General features: G+C 44.6%; 1 protein-coding gene across 6 annotated transcripts in view; it reads right to left on the reverse strand.

The window, feature by feature from the left end:
- The window catches only part of TNFAIP8L3 (TNF alpha induced protein 8 like 3), a 186,319-nt gene that overhangs the window by 140,621 nt on the left and 23,979 nt on the right, over positions 1–21,719 (reverse strand). The window contains exon 3 of one of the 6 annotated variants that reach the window (XR_012230912.1): positions 10,431–12,053. The exons of the other annotated variants lie outside the window; for them this stretch is intronic. The gene's annotated coding sequence lies outside the window, so the exon portion shown is untranslated. Of the gene's footprint in view, positions 1–10,430; positions 12,054–21,719 lie in introns of those variants that run through there. 6 annotated transcript variants of the gene reach the window in all.

Here is a 21,719-nt window from a genome sequence, read left to right on the forward strand (position 1 = left end):
CCAGCGCCTTTTCTCAGCCAATGATGGAGGACGCACACTGTGGGCAACATGATGACATGTGCAGGGGCCACCAGCATCTTAGAGAAGGGCATTGAAGTGATTGGCTGGCTTTCTGTGGCGTCACAGTGGGTATAAAAGGCCGTGACCGCCGACAGCCATCTTACTTCTGCCGATCTTAGAATAGGGAGAGGTGCTGCTGCGGATTCTGAATAGGAAGAGCATTAGGCAGGGAAGAAGAAAACAAAAATTGCTTCTGCTGATAGCGATTTTCACTGTACAGTTAGTGTGCAGTGAAAGGGGAGGATTTTTGTTGTGTGCAGCAGCGCTGGTGGTGATTAGGCTGCCTTTTAAGGCTACCTGCTAGCTGCATTGCTGTGTGCACACTGCTGTTCAAACTGCTTTTTTCAAAGCACTCCAAATTTTATTATTTTGTTCTGGTGAGTTACTGAGCATTCATTTTTTCACACACCGTATAGCGGTGTATGATCCTCACACACTACCGTATCACGGACAAATAAAAGCTGTGTGTGTGTCTCTGGAAAAACAAGCTGAGGAGTTTCCATTTTTCCAGACCTACACCTTAGAGAGCTGTCGGCTTTTCAAACAGTTTCGTATATCTGCTGTTTGATTACCGTCAAAACTAGACAGACAGCGTGTGTCAGTCCGTATAAAAATAGACGGAGATTGACAATTTTCCCATACAGACACCGTATAGAGCTGTCCGATTCTCAAACAGTATTGTATACAGTGGGGAAAAAAAGTATTTAGTCAGTCAGCAATAGTGCAAGTTCCACCACTTAAAAAGATGAGAGGCGTCTGTAATTTACATCATAGGTAGACCTCAACTATGGGAGACAAACTGAGAAAAAAAAATCCAGAAAATCACATTGTCTGTTTTTTTTTCATTTTATTTGCATATTATGGTGGAAAATAAGTATTTGGTCAGAAACAAGCAATCAAGATTTCTGGCTCTCACAGACCTGTAACTTCTTCTTTAAGAGTCTCCTCTTTCCTCCACTCATTATCTGTAGTAATGGCACCTGTTTAGACTTGTTATCAGTATAAAAAGACACCTGTGCATACCCTCAAACAGTCTGACTCCAAACTCCACTATGGTGAAGACCAAAGAGCTGTCAAAGGACACCAGAAACAAAATTGTAGCCCTGCACCAGGCTGGGAAGACTGAATCTGCAATAGCCAACCAGCTTGGAGTGAAGAAATCAACTGTGGGAGCAATAATTAGAAAATGGAAGACATACAAGACCACTGATAATCTCCCTCGATCTGGTGCTCCACGCAAAATCCCACCCCGTGGGGTCAGAATGATCACAAGAACGGTGAGCAAAAATCCCAGAACCACGCGGGGGGACCTAGTGAATGAACTGCAGAGAGCTGGGACCAATGTAACAAGGCCTACCATAAGTAACACACTACGCCACCATGGACTCAGATCCTGCAGTGCCAGACGTGTCCCACTGCTTAAGCCTATACATGTCCGGGCCCGTCTGAAGTTTGCTAGAGATCATTTGGATGATCCAGAGGAGTTTTGGGAGAATGTCCTATGGTCTGATGAAACCAAACTGGAACTGTTTGGTAGAAACACAACTTGTCGTGTTTGGAGGAAAAAGAATACTGAGTTGCATCCATCAAACACCATACCTACTGTAAAGCATGGTGGTGGAAACATCATGCTTTGGGGCTGTTTCTCTGCAAAGGGGCCAGGACGACTGATCCGGGTACATGAAAGAATGAATGGGGCCATGTATCGTGAGATTTTGAGTGCAAACCTCCTTCCATCAGCAAGGGCATTGAAGATGAAACGTGGCTGGGTCTTTCAACATGACAATGATCCAAAGCACACCGCCAGGGCAACGAAGGAGTGGCTTCATAAGAAGCATTTCAAGGTCCTGGAGTGGCCTAGCCAGTCTCCAGATCTCAACCCTATAGAAAACCTTTGGAGGGAGTTGAAAGTCCGTGTTGCCAAGCGAAAAGCCAAAAACATCACTGCTCTAGAGGAGATCTGCATGGAGGAATGGGCCAACATACCAACAACAGTGTGTGGCAACTTTGTGAAGACTTACAGAAAACGTTTGACCTCTGTCATTGCCAACAAAGGATATATCACAAAGTATTGAGATGAAATTTTGTTTCTGACCAAATACTTATTTTCCACCATAATATGCAAATAAAATGAAAAAAAACAGACAATGTGATTTTCTGGATTTTTTTTTCTCAGTTTGTCTCCCATAGTTGAGGTCTACCTATGATGTAAATTACAGACGCCTCTCATCTTTTTAAGTGGTGGAACTTGCACTATTGCTGACTGACTAAATACTTTTTTTCCCCACTGTATGTGCCGCTCGCATTACAGTCACATCTATACAGAGTCAGCGTGTGTGTGACACTTCGTAAATACATATACGGAGATTGCTAGTTACACAAAAAACGCATACAGCTGTACACTTCTGATACAGTTCCATATATCTGCTTGTTGGATTACGGTCAAATACATACTGTGAGTGTCTGTGACTAACAAAATATAGACGTAGATTTAAATATTTTAATACACCTTACGCTCCTCATACAGAACCATCTCTCTGCTGGTATTTTTGGTACATTTTCCCAAACATGAGGAAGTATGGTGGAAGAGGCTGCGGACGTAGGCAGGGGGGCTCAGCTGGTACTGATTGTGGTGGTGCATCGGCTGGTTCTGGCAAAAGCACAATAGCAGCTAAGGCAGGAGGTGTTGAGCCTGCGTCATCATCTGGCCCAAGAAGGCCTGTAAGGTTGCCTTTTCTTGGAGTAGAAAAACCGCTGTTAAAGCCGGAGCATCAGGAACAGGTTTTGGCGTACATTGCCGAAACAGCCACCAACTCTATTGCCTCCTTTTCTGAACATTCGAAACCTGCAAGCACGGAGTCGTCAGTGCAGGGTTCTGGTCATAAAAAAACCCTTTCCTTGTGTCCTTCACCCCCACCAAAAGTTAAGGATGCGGCAGCCCACACTTCAGATTACTCTATGGAGCTGCTTTCACATACCATGCCTGGGTTATCCAGTCAAATCCTGAATTCCCCAGTCCAAGATGAATCTTACATGGAGTGCACTGATGCACAGCCACTGCTAGATGATTCTGCTGGTACATTGACCCAGAGCACTACATTGCCCTCGCAGTCTATTGAGCCAGAATCTGACCCTGATGAAACTCAGGTGCCCCTTCCCGCATACTATACCACCTTACACGGTGATACAGAGGAAGGTAAAGAGGAAGGTGCAGATGACTTTGAAGAGGAGGTGTTGGATGACCTAGTTCTTGACCCGGATTGGCATCCATTGGGGAAGGAGGGTGGCGCTGACAATAGTTCAGATAAGGAGAAGGATCCGCAGCAGGCATTGACATCACAGCAGCGATTATCTGGCAGGCCCGTAGCTGTCCAAAAACGTGGACCAAAAACTAAAATAGTTTCTCAAATAACAAGGCCTATGTAAAGCTTCCTATAATATATACTACAATCCAGAAAAAAGAGGAAGTATAAATAACACTGTAGAAGGACATGCAGTTAGCTAAAAACAGCGTTTATTAAGTCAAATGAAATACATACTCATTGTATGGATCACAAAAGGTATACATAAATACAGTGTGCACAATGGAACCACCAACAAAGGTATCACATGGACAAACGTGCAGGGAAAATGTTACTATCATATGATTTTATTCTGGTGCACTGAATGATTATCTGCAAAACAATACTGACAATATATAATGTATAGTTACACCAATGCACCTCCCTTGAATATGTAAATATTAAACAAAATCCCCAATAACATCATTTATCATGTAGTATAGGATGATTATAAAAGGAGGAACTGCCAAGTAACATGTGCAAATAGTAAACCACCAGCTAAATCTTCCCAAACTAGCTAGTGCATGGCAGAACTAGAGAAGGCTGACAATGTATAAGAATTATATATCTATCTTCATCCAAAAGTGCTAAGTGCTAAGTGCAAACTGCAAAAAGATAAATATATTATATAGCCTAGTGGCAGTGCATGGAAGACAAGTCGCAAAGTCAGAAAGTCTCCTACCATGGAAAAGACATATCGCTATGTGGAAAAGTGCAAAAGCACAGCTGAAACAGTTAAATATACATGGCAGCTCAATGTGAATACCTGACCTGTGGGTGGCAACCGTTCCCCGACACGCGTTTCGCGTGAGCTTCTTCAACACTTACCCCCTATTGAAGAAGCTCACGTGAAACACGCGTTGGGGAACGGTTGCCACCCACAGGTCAGGTATTCACATTGAGCTGCCATGTATATTTAACTGTTTCAGCTGTGTTTTTGCACTTTTCCACATAGCGATATGTCTTTTCCATGGTAGGAGACTTTCTGACTTTGCGACTTGTCTTCCATGCACTGCCACTAGGCTATATAATATCTTTATCTTTTTGCAGTTTGCACTTAGCACTTAGCACTTTTGGATGAAGATAGATATATAATTCTTATACATTGTCAGCCTTCTCTAGTTCTGCCATGCACTAGCTAGTTTGGGAAGATTTAGCTGGTGGTTTACTATTTGCACATGTTACTTGGCAGTTCCTCCTTTTATAATCATCCTATACTACATGATAAATGATGTTATTGGGGACTTTGTTTAATATTTACATATTCAAGGGGGGTGCATTGGTGTAACTATACATTATATATTGTCAGTATTGTTTTGCAGATAATCATTCAGTGCACCAGAATAAAATCATATGATAGTAACATTTTCCCTGCACGTTTGTCCATGTGATACCTTTGTTGGTGGTTCCATTGTGCACACTGTATTTATGTATACCTTTTGTGATCCATACAATGAGTATGTATTTCATTTGACTTAATAAACGCTGTTTTTTAGCTAACTGCATGTCCTTCTACAGTGTTATTTATACTTCCTCTTTTTTCTGGATTGTAGCAAAAACTAAAATAGTTGCAGGACAGCTTGGCCAGACGGTCAACTTAGCACAGCGTGCAAGGCCAGAAAATGTATACCATAGTAGGAAGAGTGCAGTGTGGCACTTGTTTGCCTCATCAGTAGGATTTTGGACAAAGGTTACCTGTAAGAAGTGCGGAATGACCTTTAGCCGAGGTAAACAACTCAGAAATTTGAATACCAGTTGCATGCTTAGACATTTAATCAATATGCACTTGCAAGCGTGGATGGACTACAAAACCTGAGGTAGCACGTGCACCTGCTCCGACTGAAGGTAGCCAGCAATGCTCCATCGCTTCCCCCACTTCCCCCACCACCGCCACCGTTAAGCACACCACCAGCACTAAATGTGGAGGTGTCGTCGCAAGGCCAAAGCACTCAGGGAATCACAATGGTTTTGCAACACAACACTGAATCTAGGCCATCAGCACCAATACCATCACCAACCCCCTCTCACTCCGTCCGGTCCTCTGCTACTTCCCCCATATACAGATCTCCAGTCCAGCTCACCCTACCAGACTGAGTAGGACAAGAAAGTACTCATCCTCTAATCCACGTACACTGTGTTTGAACGCCTACATTGCCAAACTAATATCATTAGAGATGATGCCCTACCGTTTGGTTGAAAGCGAAGCTTTCCGCGAGCTCATGGCCTACGCTGTCCCACGCTATAACCTACCCAGTCGGCACTTTTTTTCTCGAAAAGCCATCCATGCCCTACACCGGCATGTGAAAGACCACATTGTCCATGCACTAAAACAGTCAGTGAGTGGAAAGGTGCACCTCACAACAGATGCATGGACCACCAGTAGGCATGGCCAGGGCCGTTACGTGTCCATCACTGCGCACTGGGTTAATGTGGTGGATGCAGGCTCCACAGGGGACAGCGGCAGTGGAACAGTGCTGCCTAGCCCACGGTATAGGAAACAGTTGGCTGTAGGCTTTTGACCCTCCTCCTTCATCAGCGAAAGCTCGTTCACAGAGCGCAGTCGCATGAGCACTCCATCCGCAGCTGGCAGTGTTGCACACGAGGTGTCCCACTATCGAACAGCTAGTAGTAAGCATCAGCAGGCTGTGTTAAAGATGATGTCTTTGGGTGACAACAGACACACCGCGGAGGTACTGGCCGACTACTTGCAGCGACAAACTGAGTCATGGCTGGGGGCAGTCTACATTTTGAGGCAGGCAAGGTAGTCAGTGATAATGGCCGTAATTTTGCGGCAGCCAAAGCCCGTGCAAAACTCACACACATACCTTGCCTGGCTCACACTTTGAACCTGGTGGTGCAGTGCTTTCTTAATAATTATCGGGAGTTAACATCCCTGCTTCATAAGGTGCGAAGACTGTGCTCACACATCCGTCGCTCAAACGTCCACTCCAGTCGTATGCAGAAGCTGCAGCGATTGCTCCACCTCCCCAAGCACCGCCTAATCATAGACGTTGCAACAAGGTGGAACTCCACCCTGCACATGGTTGAGAGGCTGTGCGATCAGAGGCAGGCTGTAATGCATTTGTGGGGGGATACATGGGCAGGCAGTTTGAGGGAAGACATGGAAGTGTTGGGTGTGCAGTGGTCAAAGCTGAAAGACCTCTGTAAAGTCCTTCAGTGTTTTGAGGAATGCACATGGCTGGTAAGCGCAGACGACGCCATCATAAGCATGAGCATCCCACTTATGCGTCTGCTCATGCAAAGTTTGACGCACATTAAGGATCAGGCGTCTGCAGCGGAGGAGGAGGGAAGCCTTGATGACAGTCAGCCATTGTCTGGTCAGGGAACTGTCCTGGACGAGGTGGAGGAAGAAGAGGAAGAGGTGGAGGAGGAGGAAGAGGGGGATGATTATTTTGGGCAGGAGGATGCTTCTCAGGGGGCAAGAGGAAATGTTGGCATTCCAAGGTCAGGTACAGTGTTTGTACGTGACTGTAGGGATGTGGATTTGCCAGAAAGTGTTCCTCCACCCAGCAGTGGCAGTGCAGCACTGACACCAGGAACATTGGCCCACATGTGCGATTATGCCTTGTGGATCCTAAAAAGGGACTCCCACATTGCCACAATGATGAGGGATGACGACTACTGGCTGGCCAGCATCCTCGATCCACGCTACAAAGGAAAATTACACAACATCATGCCACAGGAGAACCTAGAGATAATATCCTGGCTAACAAGCAACTCTGGTAAACCGTTTGTTTGAGGCTTTCCCAGCACACAGCAGCGGTGCTGGTACTCCCACGAGCCGTAGTGGGCACAATGGAAGAGGTGTTCGTGGTGCACACAACCGAAGTGGCATTGGAGACAGGGGTTTAATGACCATGTTGTGGAATGATTTCTCAAGTACTGCTCACACGACTGCCAACACTGCATCGATTAAAAGTGACAGGAGACAGCAGTTGTCAACTATGGTTACAAACTACTTCTCCTCCCATATCGATGTGCTCTCTCACAGGTCATTCCCCTTTTACTATTGGGCCTCTAAACTGGACACCTGGCCTGAATTGGCACAATATGCCTTACAGGAGCTCGCTTGCCCTGCTACTAGCATGTTATCTGAAAGAGTCTTCAGTGCTGCTGGATTAGTCCTGACAGAAAAAAAGGACCCGTCTGTCGACCCAAAATGTTGATTATCTATCCTTCATTAAAATGAACCATGCATGGGTTTCAAAAGATTTTGTCCCACCTTCCCCTGATGACACATAGGTTGCCAGAAAACTGCCTCGCTTTTGTCCTCCTCTTCCTCGGACTTGTCCAATTCTGCCCTTTGCAGCAGCTGAATGTCCAGCCAACACATCACCATATGCCATTTTTTAAACCTCCGTAAGTGGGCTGCCCACCCACCTCCCAATGGCTGGGGTCAACACCTGGCCACCTGGGCAAGTGCCGTTGCTCTGAACAGGTGGATGGGCCCACTGATGGCCGACGGCACTGGCATAGGGCCCCTCATGGTACAATACAGTGTCTGACGGTGGGGGGGCCCACTCGCCGTCAACCACACCAGCATACTATGAGGGGCCCTGTGCCAGTACCGTCGACCACGAGTGTGCCCCCCTGCTTGGTCATGGCCACAGCACTTGCAAGTTGCAGTACTTACCTCTCCCTGCTCCACCGCTGTGTAGTCTGGGCAGTTAAATCCTTCACAGGGATGGCCACTAGAAATTTGGTGTATTGATCGATGATGGTCAAGATCTAGCTATGGCCTGTCCTGCTGGCTTCTACCTTCAGATGATCAATGGCTACCATTTGTAATGAGCGTCAACTTCCAAGCGGATGCAGTGGTGCTTTATGCTCACCTTTCACAGTTGTGATAGTCACAGGACGTGTGACATTCCTGCCACCATTTTTCAATGTCTCCTCTCATGCCAATCCAATAGATTCACCTACGCCTGTGGCTTCTGTCTTTTGCACTCCAAAATGACCAGAAACATCATGATAGGCAGTGAGGACCATGTCTACATCTCTCCCTGTGATCACAATTTGATGGAGACGAGTAACGGTGATGTGATCCACGCTACTGTGATAAAGCCATCCTTTCTTCACAAAGAACCATTTTCGTTGTCTCCACAGACACAGTAATTGAGGGTCTGCATCGCCTCTGCAACATCTACCGGGAGGTTTTCCCGCGATGAGTAATTCCCAAATTTCTGCTAACACTCGACTTTCTGTCTGTACTTGTATCCATGAAGTTTCGAGTCGGAGAGTATGGACTGGCTTACTGAGATTGAAATATATTCGAAGATTTAAAAGTACCACAACACTGTATACTGTTGTACGCTTTGACTACCTTTCCCTTTTTCTACTTTTTAAATTCTGGTGTAATACATAGTGAGCCTGTGAGTGTCTGTCTGACTCCAGAAGTATAGACGGAAATTTACAATGACCCCTAGACTGCATACACCTGCTATGCGCTGATACAGTAGCTTTGCTCAAAATTTTGTATTACGGTATCATCCATAGTGATTTACGCCTTCTATATATACAGCGAATCGGAGATAGCAATTTTTACCCTACAGTTGATACAGCTTGTATCTTGTTATACAGTACCTTTGTTCGACATTTAGTATTACGGTCAAATCAATACTGAGTAAGCGTCTGACAGTGACTACGGGACTATGTATATGGAGATTTCAATTGTACCCTATAATTATATATATATATATACACACACACACACACACACACACACACATGTACACAAACACACACTTGCTATCTTGTTATCCAGTACCTTTTTTTTACAACATTTTTTATTATGGTCAAACCCAGACTGAGTGAGCATCTGAGGGGGACTCAGGAAATATATATCGAGATTTCAAATTTGGCCAACACTGTATACAGCTGTATGCTTCTGATACTGTATCCTTTTTGCTTTTTAGATTCTGGTGTAATCCATAATGAGCCTGTAAACGTCTGTCACTCCGGCAATATATTAGGAGCTTTAAGATTACCTCAACACTATATATAGCTGTACGCTTGTGTTACATTATCCATTTACAGATTTTCATATTCTTGTGTAATCCATACTGGGCCTGAGAGTGTTTGTGTCCGCCTCCTGAAATATATACGGAGATTCAGAATGTTTACACTATACTATATATACACACACCTTGTATCTGGTGATACTGTACCCTTTTTCAACTTTTTATTTTATTGGGTAATCCATACTGAGCCTGTGAGCGCCTGTGTATGAATCATGAAATATATACAGAAATTTACTGTTATCCCTAGACTGTATAGAGCTGTACGCTTCTTATACAGTACCATATATCTGCTGGTATTTTGGGTCCATTTTCCAAAACATGAGGAAGTATGGTTGAAGAGGACACGGACGTGGCCGTGGGGGGGCCACCTGGTACTGATGGTGGTGGTGCATCTGCTGGAAGTGCAAAAAACACAATAGCAGCTAAGGCAGGAGGTGTTGAGCCTGCGTCATGGTGTAGCTCTGGAAGGCCTGTAAGGCTCAGTTTTCTGGGAGTAGGTAGACTGCTTTTAAAGCCGGAGCATCAGGAACGGTTTTTGGTTTACATTGCTGAAAGCCTCCAGCTCTATCTCCTCTTCTGAAGTTTAGCAAAATGCAAGCACTGAGTCGTAAATGCAGGCTTCTGGTCAGGAGCAACCCCTTTCCTTGTGTCCTTCACCCACACCAAAAGTGAAGGATGCGACAGCACACACTTCAGATTACTCCATGGAGCTCTTTTCGCATACCATGCGTAGGTTAATTAAAAATGGGGCCCATCATATACTGGAGCATTCCAAATGGGGGACATCAGACACTGGAGCAGCATTTACGGGGCCCATTATACACTGGAGCATTAGAAATGGGGCCCATTATATATGGAGCATTATTAGGGCCCATCATACACTGGAGCATTATGTGGAGCTCATCATATACTGTATGGAACATTATATGTGACCAATTATTCTGTATGGAGAAATATATGGGGCTCATTATTCTGTATGGTGCAAAATGTGGTGGCCATAATACTGTATGGAGTAATACTGTCCCTTTTTTGAGCTATTGTACAATTTAAAATAGATCAGTCATGTCATGTAAGCAGTGAAGTATTTGTCAATCTACTATACCTATATTTCTGTGCCGTATCGGAGCATCATGAGTTGTGGTATGTGATAAAGGGGCGCACTGACACTCTTTGGCCCAGGGCACACGAAAACCTGGAGCCAGCCCTACCCCCACAACTTTAGCCAAATAGCCCCCAGTTTTCAATGCGTAACTATTATTATTAAGTAAATTAAGGTTGACAAGCTTCAGTAATAAGAATTGATGTTTTTGGCATTGAAATGGGCACTGTAGGTGTGTTTAATGTCCTCCATTCCCTGCCGACTTTGCTTGCCCATTGACTTGCATTGGGATTCGTGTTTCAGTCGGCCTCCGACTTTTCCCTATAGTCGGCAGATTTTGTTCGACCCGACTTTTGCGAAAGTCAGGTTTCATGAAGCCAGGCTCGACCCTAAAAAATAGCAGAATATATAATCACTGCACTCAGACGTTGAAGAGGTTTGCTTCAAGTGAATCGTTTATTACAGGTGATAGGTGAACTGACAGGCAAAAATTAACGTTTCGGCCTATTAATGGTCTTGATCACAGTGCCGCCTTTGAAAATATCTGTAGTTTATAATACAAGCGATCAATGGAGACGGTTGATGTAGAAATAGACAGAAAATTCCACAATAGGGGGAATGCTGTATAGGGGTCAAAAGGTGACGCCACACTGGTTGTATGTGATTTTTGAGTGAGGTAATTCCTAAATTGATAAGGTTGTGCATGTGTGGGGAGGAGGACTCCCAGACACTGAATGGGCAGGTACCCAGGGGACCGCCATCAGGGTTCCTGAGGGAACGATACTGGGAGGGCAGTAAAAGGAAAGACTTGACTGAAGTTGTCAGGGAAACAGGGGGCAGGGCAAGTTTAAAGAGAGCAGGGGGTGCGCTGAAGTGGCAGTTGACAGGGAGCCGTGTGAGACAGAGAACCGAGGGAGCGGACGGTGTGTTGTGGAGAGACCGACAGGGGCCTGTGAAAGGAAAGCTGCGGACTCATCGACACGTGAGACCTGAGAGCCGGTCACCGACGGCCGCTCCCCTCATACGGTCGCATACAGCCGCCCCCGCTGTTTCCCGCCCTGTTGTGGCAAGTCCACGACCTCTACTGACCGCTGCGACAACAGACCATTCCTTTACAGCGGTCAGGACACTGCCCTCCTGCCTTCTCCCTCAGCTGCGGCCCTGCCATCACCGGGCCCGGGAGGCGCCACCTCGCTACAGGCGGCAGGAGAGGCCCCCGTCCGGGTTGCTAAGGGGCCCCAAGCAGAGGTTGGTGAACGGTTATATTTAGAGACTGCGTCATTACTCCGCGGTGGGACGAGAGCCGCGAGGAGACGCCTGTTGCGTCCCACCGGCATCGTCTCTTCAGGGCCTGGTGCGCCCCACTGGCATCGTCTCTTCAGGGCCTGATGCGCCCCACCGGCATCGTCTCTTCAGGGCCTGTCGAGCCCAGTTCCGTCCCGGAATATCGAGGCATCAAGGCAGCCACATCAGCGACCCCTACGCGTCCACGCTTGTGATCCTAACAGGCCCCTGGAAGGATAAGTTTAATATAGGAGATAAGGACCCGTAGTTTGGTCATACGTGGCCTATAGCACCGGGGCAAACCGGGTTAATCGCATTACAATAAGGAAGTGTTGTTTGGATTGTTGAGTCCCTGCGTGGACTAGTTTGTTGTTAACACTTTTGGTTTGCTCAATATAGCCCCAGCGGCTACAGTTTTATAAAAGTTTATTCCACAAACCACACTCAGTCTCGTGTCTCATCACTGCATCCTGCGAACCTGCTGAACCCTACACATGCAACCTAAATTGTGTCATGGAAACAGCTGGATGGCGCTGTAGTAGAAGCAGACATCAGTGGCTGTTACGGGGGTGCTGGCATGTATTAAGCCAGGTTCAGATAATCTGGTCACCCCTGTAGTATAGGATCCAATGGTGGTAGCGTCTCCCACTCCTCCACCAACGCCGGCTTCTGCAGCTGCGTTGCCCAAGAACGCTCCTGTGATACAGCAGTACCTGCATCTATATCTGTGCTACCACCATTGGATCCTATACTACAGTCTAAGGAGAGGAGGATAGACTGAAGTCTTCATCTGAATCGGAACCTATGTAAATCCTCTCCTTAGCCTGAAGTCTATATCTCTGTGGAGGAGTAGTGGCCCTGCTTTGATTAAAAACGCCTGCGGCTAACAGGTGGAGTGCTCAGTCAGAAGGTTAATGATGAATACAGATTACAAAAACTGACCATCACATCCAAGCATAAACATAATGTGAACAGGTGCGTAACCTAGGAGTCCCCAACTCATATACATTCAAACAAAAAAGGAAGCACACTGTAGCGCCATAACATGCAACCATGAAACCTGAAAAATGAATTGCATTACTGCATTAGAAGTATGAAAAATTGAGAAAGTTTAGCGCATAAAATGGCCAGTTTTTGCGTATCTGGAAGCCTCGGTAAGGCATTTCTCATTTTTCAGGACCCTAACCTATTGCCAATCCTCACTTAGACTGAAGTCTTCATCTGCATGGGAACCTAAGTGAGGATTGGCATTAGTTTAGGGTCCTGGAAAATGATTACTGCCTTACTGTGGCTTCCAGGTACACATAAATTGGCCATTTTATGCGCTAAACTTTCACAATTTTTCATACTTCTAATGCAGTAATGCAATTCATTTTTCATATTTCATGTTTGCAAGTTATGGCACTACAGTGTGCTTCCTTTTTTGTTTGATTGACTATACAAACATCACACATACACCAACCCACAAGCACAACACCACACAAATGCCACAACACACTAAACACCAGACCACTTGACACACAACACAAACACCACCCCACAAATACCACAAGACCACCCCATAAATATCACATGCACACCACACAAACACACATGGACCACACACGCATGCAAACACACTCAGATGTATGCACCCTACGCACATGGACAAACATTACTGAGCAGCAACATTGGTCAGGTGAAAAATGCCTCGTAGTAAGATTGTCATTATTGCTTACTATACAGTGAGCGTTCATTACTGAAGCTACTGAGGTAAAGTGAAAGCTGAGCTCTGATTGGTTGCTATGGGCAACTAGACAAGTCTGCCTGTGAGGAGGTTTTCATTACAGAGATGTGAGCTCCTTCAGGTCATAGTAATACTGTGTGAGGGCTGCTCTTTATTTACTATTCATCCTATAACATATTTACTATTCATCCTATTACATCTTTTAATCAGTGTCAGGTGAATACGAATGGGTCATAATATTAAGGACTGTTTTTTAAAATGCCGCTCAAAAAACCACCATCTATTGGGCAAGTTCATCCAAAAGCTAAGAAAGCAAACTTGTGTCAAAGAGCTGAGACAAGTGAACAATGTGACTCGCGGCTTGAAAAGAAATGGATGAGACAGGCTAAATGTAAGGCAGCTGAGACATCAGAGCAATGGGAATGTCGTCTTCACAAGAATCGGATAAGGCAGGTTGAAACTTGCAAAGTAATTGTTTGGGATGAATGTACCATGGAGCACAAGAAAGCAGTCAAGGCCCTTGATCGCACCTTGAAAGATCTGCGGGGAACTGATCATTTAATGGGGGGGGGAATTGTTGTAATTTTTGCTGGTGACTTCTGCCAGACATTACCTCTTCTTAAGGGTGCAACACGAGCGGATGAGCTGAATGCCAGTCTAAATCTTATCTGTGGATACATTTTCAGAGGCAAAATCTTACTACTACTATGCGGGTTCATTTGATGGGAAAAACAACTGCGGACAAAATTTACACACCAGCTACTATGCCTTGGAAATGACAGGTTCCCTACTGATTCCACTACTGGTCTCATTTCCTTTCCAGAAGATTTTTGTGAAATGACTTCTCCGGTATTAGAACTTATTGACCAAGTTTTCCCTAATATTTGTAACAATTTTAACAACCATCAATGGCTTTGTGAACGTGCAATCCTAACGCCTAAAAATGATAGTGTCAGCTCCATAAATCTAATAATTCAGGGAAGGCTGCCTGGTCTAGCGACCACATACATGTCCAATGATTCAGTCATGGAGAGTGAACAAGCAGTAATGTATCAATTGGAGTTCCTGAATTCTTTGGAGCCTCCTGGAATGCCACCACATAAGCTCACTTTAAAAATAGGAGCCACAATAATTTTGCTTCGGAACCTTGACCCACCAAAAATGTGTAACGGCACAAGATTGTGCATTAAGAGTCTCATGCCCAATGTTATTGAAGCCATTATTCTTATGGGAAACTCGAAGGGAGCAAATGTTTTCATTCCGCGTATTCCTTTGCTACCAAGCGACATGCCCTTCAATTTTAAGCATCTGCAGTTCCCAATCTGACTTACATTTGTTATGACTATAAACAAAGCTCAATCACTTAAATTAGCCGGCATTACTTTGGAGATCTTTTCATATATGCACCTGAAGGTAAAACCAGAAACTTTGTTTACTAAAAAGCACTACAATAGATAGTTGTTTAACTGTAAACCAATTTTACTCTTGGCCGTGAACTACTTATAGATTACACTGAAGGAAGTGGGGGGGAGGGTTTTACTATGTTGTTAATTGTGTGTAAGTGTTTTATGTTTGTTTGTGTAAGGTGCTTACATTTTCATTTTTGATTAAAAAAAAATAGTTCAAAAAATAGTTGTAATAGTTTATTCTACATAATATGTATTGAATTTGTAAAATCAATAAAAATGTCAAAATAAAAAAAAAAAAAAAAAAAAGTTGTTGCTCGCATCAATGTTACGACAAATTAGTAAAATGCCATGGGTATTCTACTAGTATCTATATATAGACACAATGCTTCTGTTTATTATCAAGGTGGATAAATTCATCTTTAGATCATAAAGCAAATCCAACTTGCAGGTTTCGGGAATTGTCGACATTCAATGTGTAAGAAGCGGATTTTAATAACTTGTTATCATAGCTAGATGCCACAGTCAGTCAATCTGTCAAGTCAGCAGCCTATTTACTTACTGGCTGAGGAAGTACGGACTGTGCATTCTAGCTGCGTTCTTCACTTGAGTCCATTATTTAGTACAAGAAAAATTACTAAAATATACTGAAAGCATTCTGTAAAGCATGTTCAAAGTCAAGGTACCAAGCAAAATCTTATATTTATGGTGACTGCTTTCATTTTCAGAAATGCAAGGTAAAATACAAGCTAGTCGATAACCAGGAAGACTAGTGTGGCCTACCTACATATGTACATTGTAGCCAGAGATGCTCCCTCTGTGAAAATCATTGGTCGATCTGTCAGTAACGGGTGGGGAGTGTATCAGCCTACCGCTCCATACAATAGTCTGAAAAGCTGGTGACACTCCTAGGTAAAGAAGAGGGGCCAAGGAAATAGTCAAAAGAAGACCATTGTTTAATGGTTCCACAACTCAGTGTTTGGGCTCAGCCATCCAATGTGGTACAAGGGCATGCTGAAGGTGTCGGTGCTTTGATAGTTCAGTCATCCAATCTAGTACGGGACATACAGAGCTGTTAGTGTGTTGACAGCTTGACTATCCTATCTGAGATAGGGAGACGTCAGCTGTCTCCAAGTGTTCAATATCCCAGGTGATTGCCATGCTACTTAACTGAACTGTTTGAGAGCAGAAATGCCGCTGCCCCCTCATTATTATGTCAACATAAGCCACAGGAGCGTTCACTGACCGTAATGAATCGGCAGATATCCATGCTGGGAAGAACTGGATTGTAGTTAGCAGCTACCTACCTGTTAAGCCGATCTAAAAAAAATAAAAAAAAATAAAAAAAATAGTCCTGGATAACCCCTTTAAATATGAAGTTGACTGCAAACCAAGCTTTATTTTTTCCACACTTTGTGAAGTAATTTTGAGTATCTGGCACTTTCTCCTTAAATGCAGAATGCTTTAGCTAAAAAGAATAAAAATTTAATAAAAGAAGCCTAATGCACAAAAATTCTGGGTCAGAGCAAATTTGAAAGATGGCGAGCCTGCCATTGTTCATGGTTTCCCAGATATGTATGGATTTTACAGAAATCAAAACTGCTTAAAGCTTAGGTCCTAAAATATTCACAGAATACACTAAGGTTTCCAAAATAATAACCTAATAAGATTTCATACTGCATTTATCAAAAGTAGAAGCTCCTTATGGTCCATGCCATCAGACATGGGAGCCTACAGAGATCCTGCTTTGAGCAGGGGGTTGGACTAGATGACACAGGAGGTCCCTTCCAACTCTACCATTCTATGATTCTACGATTCTATGATTCTAGAGATATATACTGTACACACACGTGGTCAAAATTGTTGGTACATAAAAACCCACAATGGTCACTGAAATAACTTGAATCTGACAAAAGTAACAATAAATCAAAAATCTACGAAAATGAACAAATCAAAGTCAGACATTGCTTTTCAGCCATGCTTCCACAGAATTAAAAAAAAAAATAATAAAAAAAAATAAAACTCATGAAAAAGGCCTGGACAGAAATGATGATACCCCTGAAAATATGACTAAAGGGACATGTTAAATCAAGATGTGTCCACTAATTAGCATCACAGCTGTCTACAATCTTGGAATCAGTGAGTGGGCCTGTATATAGGGCTACAGATTCTCACTGTGCTGTTTGGTGACTTGGTGTGTATCACACTCAACATGGGCCAGAGGAAGCGAAGGAAAGAGTTGTCTCAGGAGATTAGAAAGAAGATTATAGACATACAATTTTGACCACGTGTGTACATATCACTGTTGGCTGAGGACTGACCCACATTTACTGTATATCTTTCTGTCAAGCTGCTAATACGTGTAAATAGACTGTGGTTGTTCTACAAAGCTCATCGTCTCGTCCTTTCTGATTGCAGGAGAAGCCAAGCTGTTATCAGTGATTGAGAAATATCAAATGCATACATAAGTGACGACATATGCGGTGCATGCATGATTCCTTAAAGTACATAATCAAAATGTTTATCCTTCAATCTGTCAGCGGAGAGCACGTACACCCTGTATATGTCATCAGCGGATGCTGCAGATTACATTGCGAGATACAAGACCTGAATAAATGACAGATTTGTCACAGTAACAAACTTGTTACAATCTTCTCAGATAATTGTGCTTCCCTCTATTAGATTTCCTAGTGTAGCTGTAGCCAATAAGCCCTAATTGTGCTTGCTATACGTGTTATGTATGACATGCCGTTATTTAGTCCAGGCCTTTTCCGGTAAAAAATGATAAATGTTTATTGTGCATCCACTAATATATCATTAAGGCAAGCTGCTCCCCACTCCTGATTAGTGCTGACTGTGATAAGAAGGGAAAGCTCATCAGTAAATGCACTGGAAACTTCCTATCCTGCAGTCAGGGTGCTGAAAAACAGTGCTTGCCACCTAGCAATAATAAAAACCATACACCACAAAATAGACTGCAAGTTCCTAAACTGTGGGCTCATTTCAAGTAGGTCACAAAAAAACAGTGAACTGCTTTGAAATTTTGTGGAACAGTTGGATGGCATCTTATACATAGCTAATATGGTTGACAAAATTTATATGTCCAGGTTAACCACCTTGTGAGAGCTAGGTGTCAGGAGAAACTGCCAGGTGGGCACTTACCAGCAGTTTCAGCAGCCCTGACAGTGAGAGCCAGCCCGGAGCCTCTGATAGTCTGTGACAGCTGTACTTACAACGTCCGGGAGCTGGGCAAGATGACAGCAATACAGCAGGGCTGGAGTGAGCAGAACCCCGGGTGGTGAGTGTACTGACAGGACCTGCAGCACGTGACCACAGGGGGCAGGGCTTAGCATCCTGCTGCTGGAGAGGAGTGCAGGATGCTAAAGGGACACTGAAGGGGAAAGGGGGCCACCAGACACCAGGGAAAGGACTGGGCACCAGGGGGAGACGAAATCCAAGACAAGCCGAGGTCAGTAAATGAGAGGCGCAACGTGGTACACAAGGAGCAGGCTAATCAGCAATAGTCAAGGACGTGGCAGAAGTCAGAAAACCAGAGAAGCAGATACACAGTACAGAACCAAAATGCAAACTCACAACGGGGATAGAACCAGGTCAGAACCATACAAGCAAGCTAGAACACAAGCACACAGGGGTTGACACACTCACCCAAGGGCAAAAGTATAACTGACGGGGGATTGGAGCTTCCCAGGGCTATAAGAAGCTCTCCCCAAACCTGAGAGGCCACAATAATTAACCCCAGGTGTCCAGGTCAGAGCCTGCACTGAGATCATGACACTAGGCAGCCTGAACAGGGCCATCAGAGCATTACTGCCCTTACTGGCGTATGGGGCCTGGTGAGCAGATAGTGACCCAGAGGTGGCCCCTCACTTTTTGCTTCTGCTCACCTGTTACTAAGCCAACGTGCTGGAATGCTGGGTATCAGCACAGCCACGTGCACTTGTTCTCTGCTCCTTCATACTCTGCATAGCGAGGAGCAGAGCAGAGCGCAGGAGGTGCGCGCGGCCATGCAGAGAGTTGCCAGCTACAGTGGAGCAGGGACGCACAGTCACCCATGCTGTGACATTACTTACCCCCCCCAGTGCAGGCAGCAGCAGAGCCAGGAGCTGAGCATCTGATCCCTCCCTCCAGCAGTGTCACAGCTATCAAACTGTGAAGAGACATGGAGGGGCTGGGCTAAATAGTAGGGGTGGAGCCACAGACAACAAGGGAGACGAAGGCAGAAGGAAATATAAAAATATGGGCGGGAGAGAGAAAAGATGGAAGAAATGAGAAGAAAGACAGAAAACACAATAGAGAGGCAAGAAGACACAGGTGAGAAGGTTATATATATGACACTGGCTGCAGTGGTGGTATTCAGGGGGCTCTCACCAGTTCAGTGACATTGCTTGTAAAAAATAGTAGGCGATTACCAAAACCGGCAAGAAGCTGTGCCGCAATCTAGTTTCCTAGCCCGCAATTTTCGACTAAATGTGCATCTGAAGATGCACATTCAGTTACAATATATTGCGGTACAGAAAGCCATCAGCTTTCTGCACAGCAAAAGTTACAAACTGCCAGCCAATCAAAGGCCGGCAGCTGACGACAGCGCATGTCACCAGTCTATGACGTCACTGTCATGTACAGGCACATCCACACCTCAAATAAATGAGGGAGGGGGCACAGCTGGGCCGTGGCCAGATAATATTTTTTTTTTTTTACTCTTTGTACTGAAAGCCATAGGATGGGAACTAATATAAGAGCTCATATGGGGGCAGGATGGGAGCCCATATGAAGGTAGGATGGGAGCTCATTTGGGGGCAGGATGGGAGCTCATATGGCTGGAGCCAGGAAAGAGACAGAAGGGGGCCAAGATGGGGAATATTATTATATTAGTACTGTAGAGGCTAATTAAGGGATATAATTACTGCAGTGATGTATTTTATTTTTGGAGGATACTGTTTTCAATGGGGGGGGTCCTGTTACTGTACAGAGGGACACTGTCGCCTATTTTTCTTCATCTGGTGTAGTTTAGAAGTTGGGAAAAATTAAGTAATGTGCTCTGCAAGCAGTGCTCTAGATAACTTATTTCCTGCAGAGACGAGTTCTGGCTGGAAATGGTGATGGCGGTCTGTGCTTAATGAAGATGAAAAGCAAAGATGGAGGACTTCACCTAGAGATGTCACTGGTGAGTCAGTATATCACATGCACAGTATACACTGTATATTATATACAGAGCTCCTGTGTACAATGTCACCTGTGATAACTGTATTACCTGTACACTGACACTGTATACACAGCTCCTGTGTATAATGTCACTGGTTGATACCTGTATTACCTATACACTATATACAGAGCTCCTGTGTATAATGTCACCAGTGATCACTGTATTACCTGTACACTGACACTGTATATGAAGTACAGATTTCCTGTGTATAATGTCACTTATGGTGATATTAGTATTGCACTTTTTTTTATTAATGATCAGAATTGTAGTAATCGGTCACTATGTGGTAGTATGTGATCTGGTCATTGTGAGGCGGTATGTGCTATTATTCAGTCACTGTGGTGGTAACATGTGATCTGGTCAATAAGTCACTGTAGAGTAGAGCCCAGCCAAAAGAGTCTAAATAAGCTGCCTATGTATGTGATCTGGTGATGGGAACTGTTAATGTAGGATTGGTGAGGATGTGGTGCAGAAGTTTTTATTTTTTTTACAAGAGAGGGCGATTGGACAGTGGAAGGTTAGAGGGGGTGGAGCCTGGGTGGATTCTCAAGGGGGCCCTGAAAATGTTGCCAGTATGGGGCCCCGAAATTCCTAGTGGCAGCCCTGAGCCTGAAGCACCATGCACACAGGAGGATTTGCGAGTGGCATATGAACTCTGCCATTTTTACCGCAAGACAATCACCAACATGCAGATTTTGCTGTGGATGTGTTACTACAGGTTTTAAAGCAAGGGGAGAATCTTTTTTCTGCCGTGAACCATTTGGATATTTCTTCCATCCTTCATAGGCTGTGTAAAATTATCAACTTGAAAATTACCCTTCTATAGTTGATCAAACATTTAATTAAGTCACTCCTAATGTGATGTTAGGTGGTATGCATCATGTTGCTACTCATAACTGATTTTTCAGATTTGAGTCAGTCTGGCGCACAGGTGACTCTTTGCAATGATATGTTTTGTAAAGATCTCGCGGCAGAAAGTCGTCGCGAGCACAGATTTATATTTCATTGAAGGTCTCATCACAGCTGGAAATCCATCACTGCTCATGTTACATTTATAGAATTCAAGCAGTGGGAGGTCTGCAGTATATACATCACATAGGGGACTGTGGCTGGAGAACTTACATCACAGAAGGGTATTGGGGATGTGGCATAGATATCACAGGAGACATTAGGCTGCAGCATAGAAGTCACAGGCGACGCGGGGCTGCGGCACAAAATCACAGGAGACATGGGGTGGGTGCATAGACATCACTGGAGACATGGGGCTGCAGCGTAGACATCACTGGAGACATGGGGCTGCAGCATAGATGCCACAGGCAACATGGGGCTGCAGCACAGACGTCACAGGCGACATTGGTTTGCGGTATGGATGTCGCTGGAGAGGCTGGGCCTGTGGCATAGATATCACAGGAGACGCTGAGGCTGTGGTATAGATGTCACAGGAGATGCTGGGGCTGCGGTATAGATGTCACAGGAGATGCTGGGGCTGCTGCCGCTGCCATCTTCTTCAGTGGGACAGGAGCACTAACTCGGCCCAC

Source organism: Dendrobates tinctorius, unplaced genomic scaffold (assembly GCF_039654945.1).
Source record: "Dendrobates tinctorius isolate UK_male_01 unplaced genomic scaffold, ASM3965494v1 ptg000022l, whole genome shotgun sequence".
In the NCBI taxonomy this organism is placed as follows: Eukaryota; Metazoa; Chordata; class Amphibia; order Anura; family Dendrobatidae; genus Dendrobates; species Dendrobates tinctorius.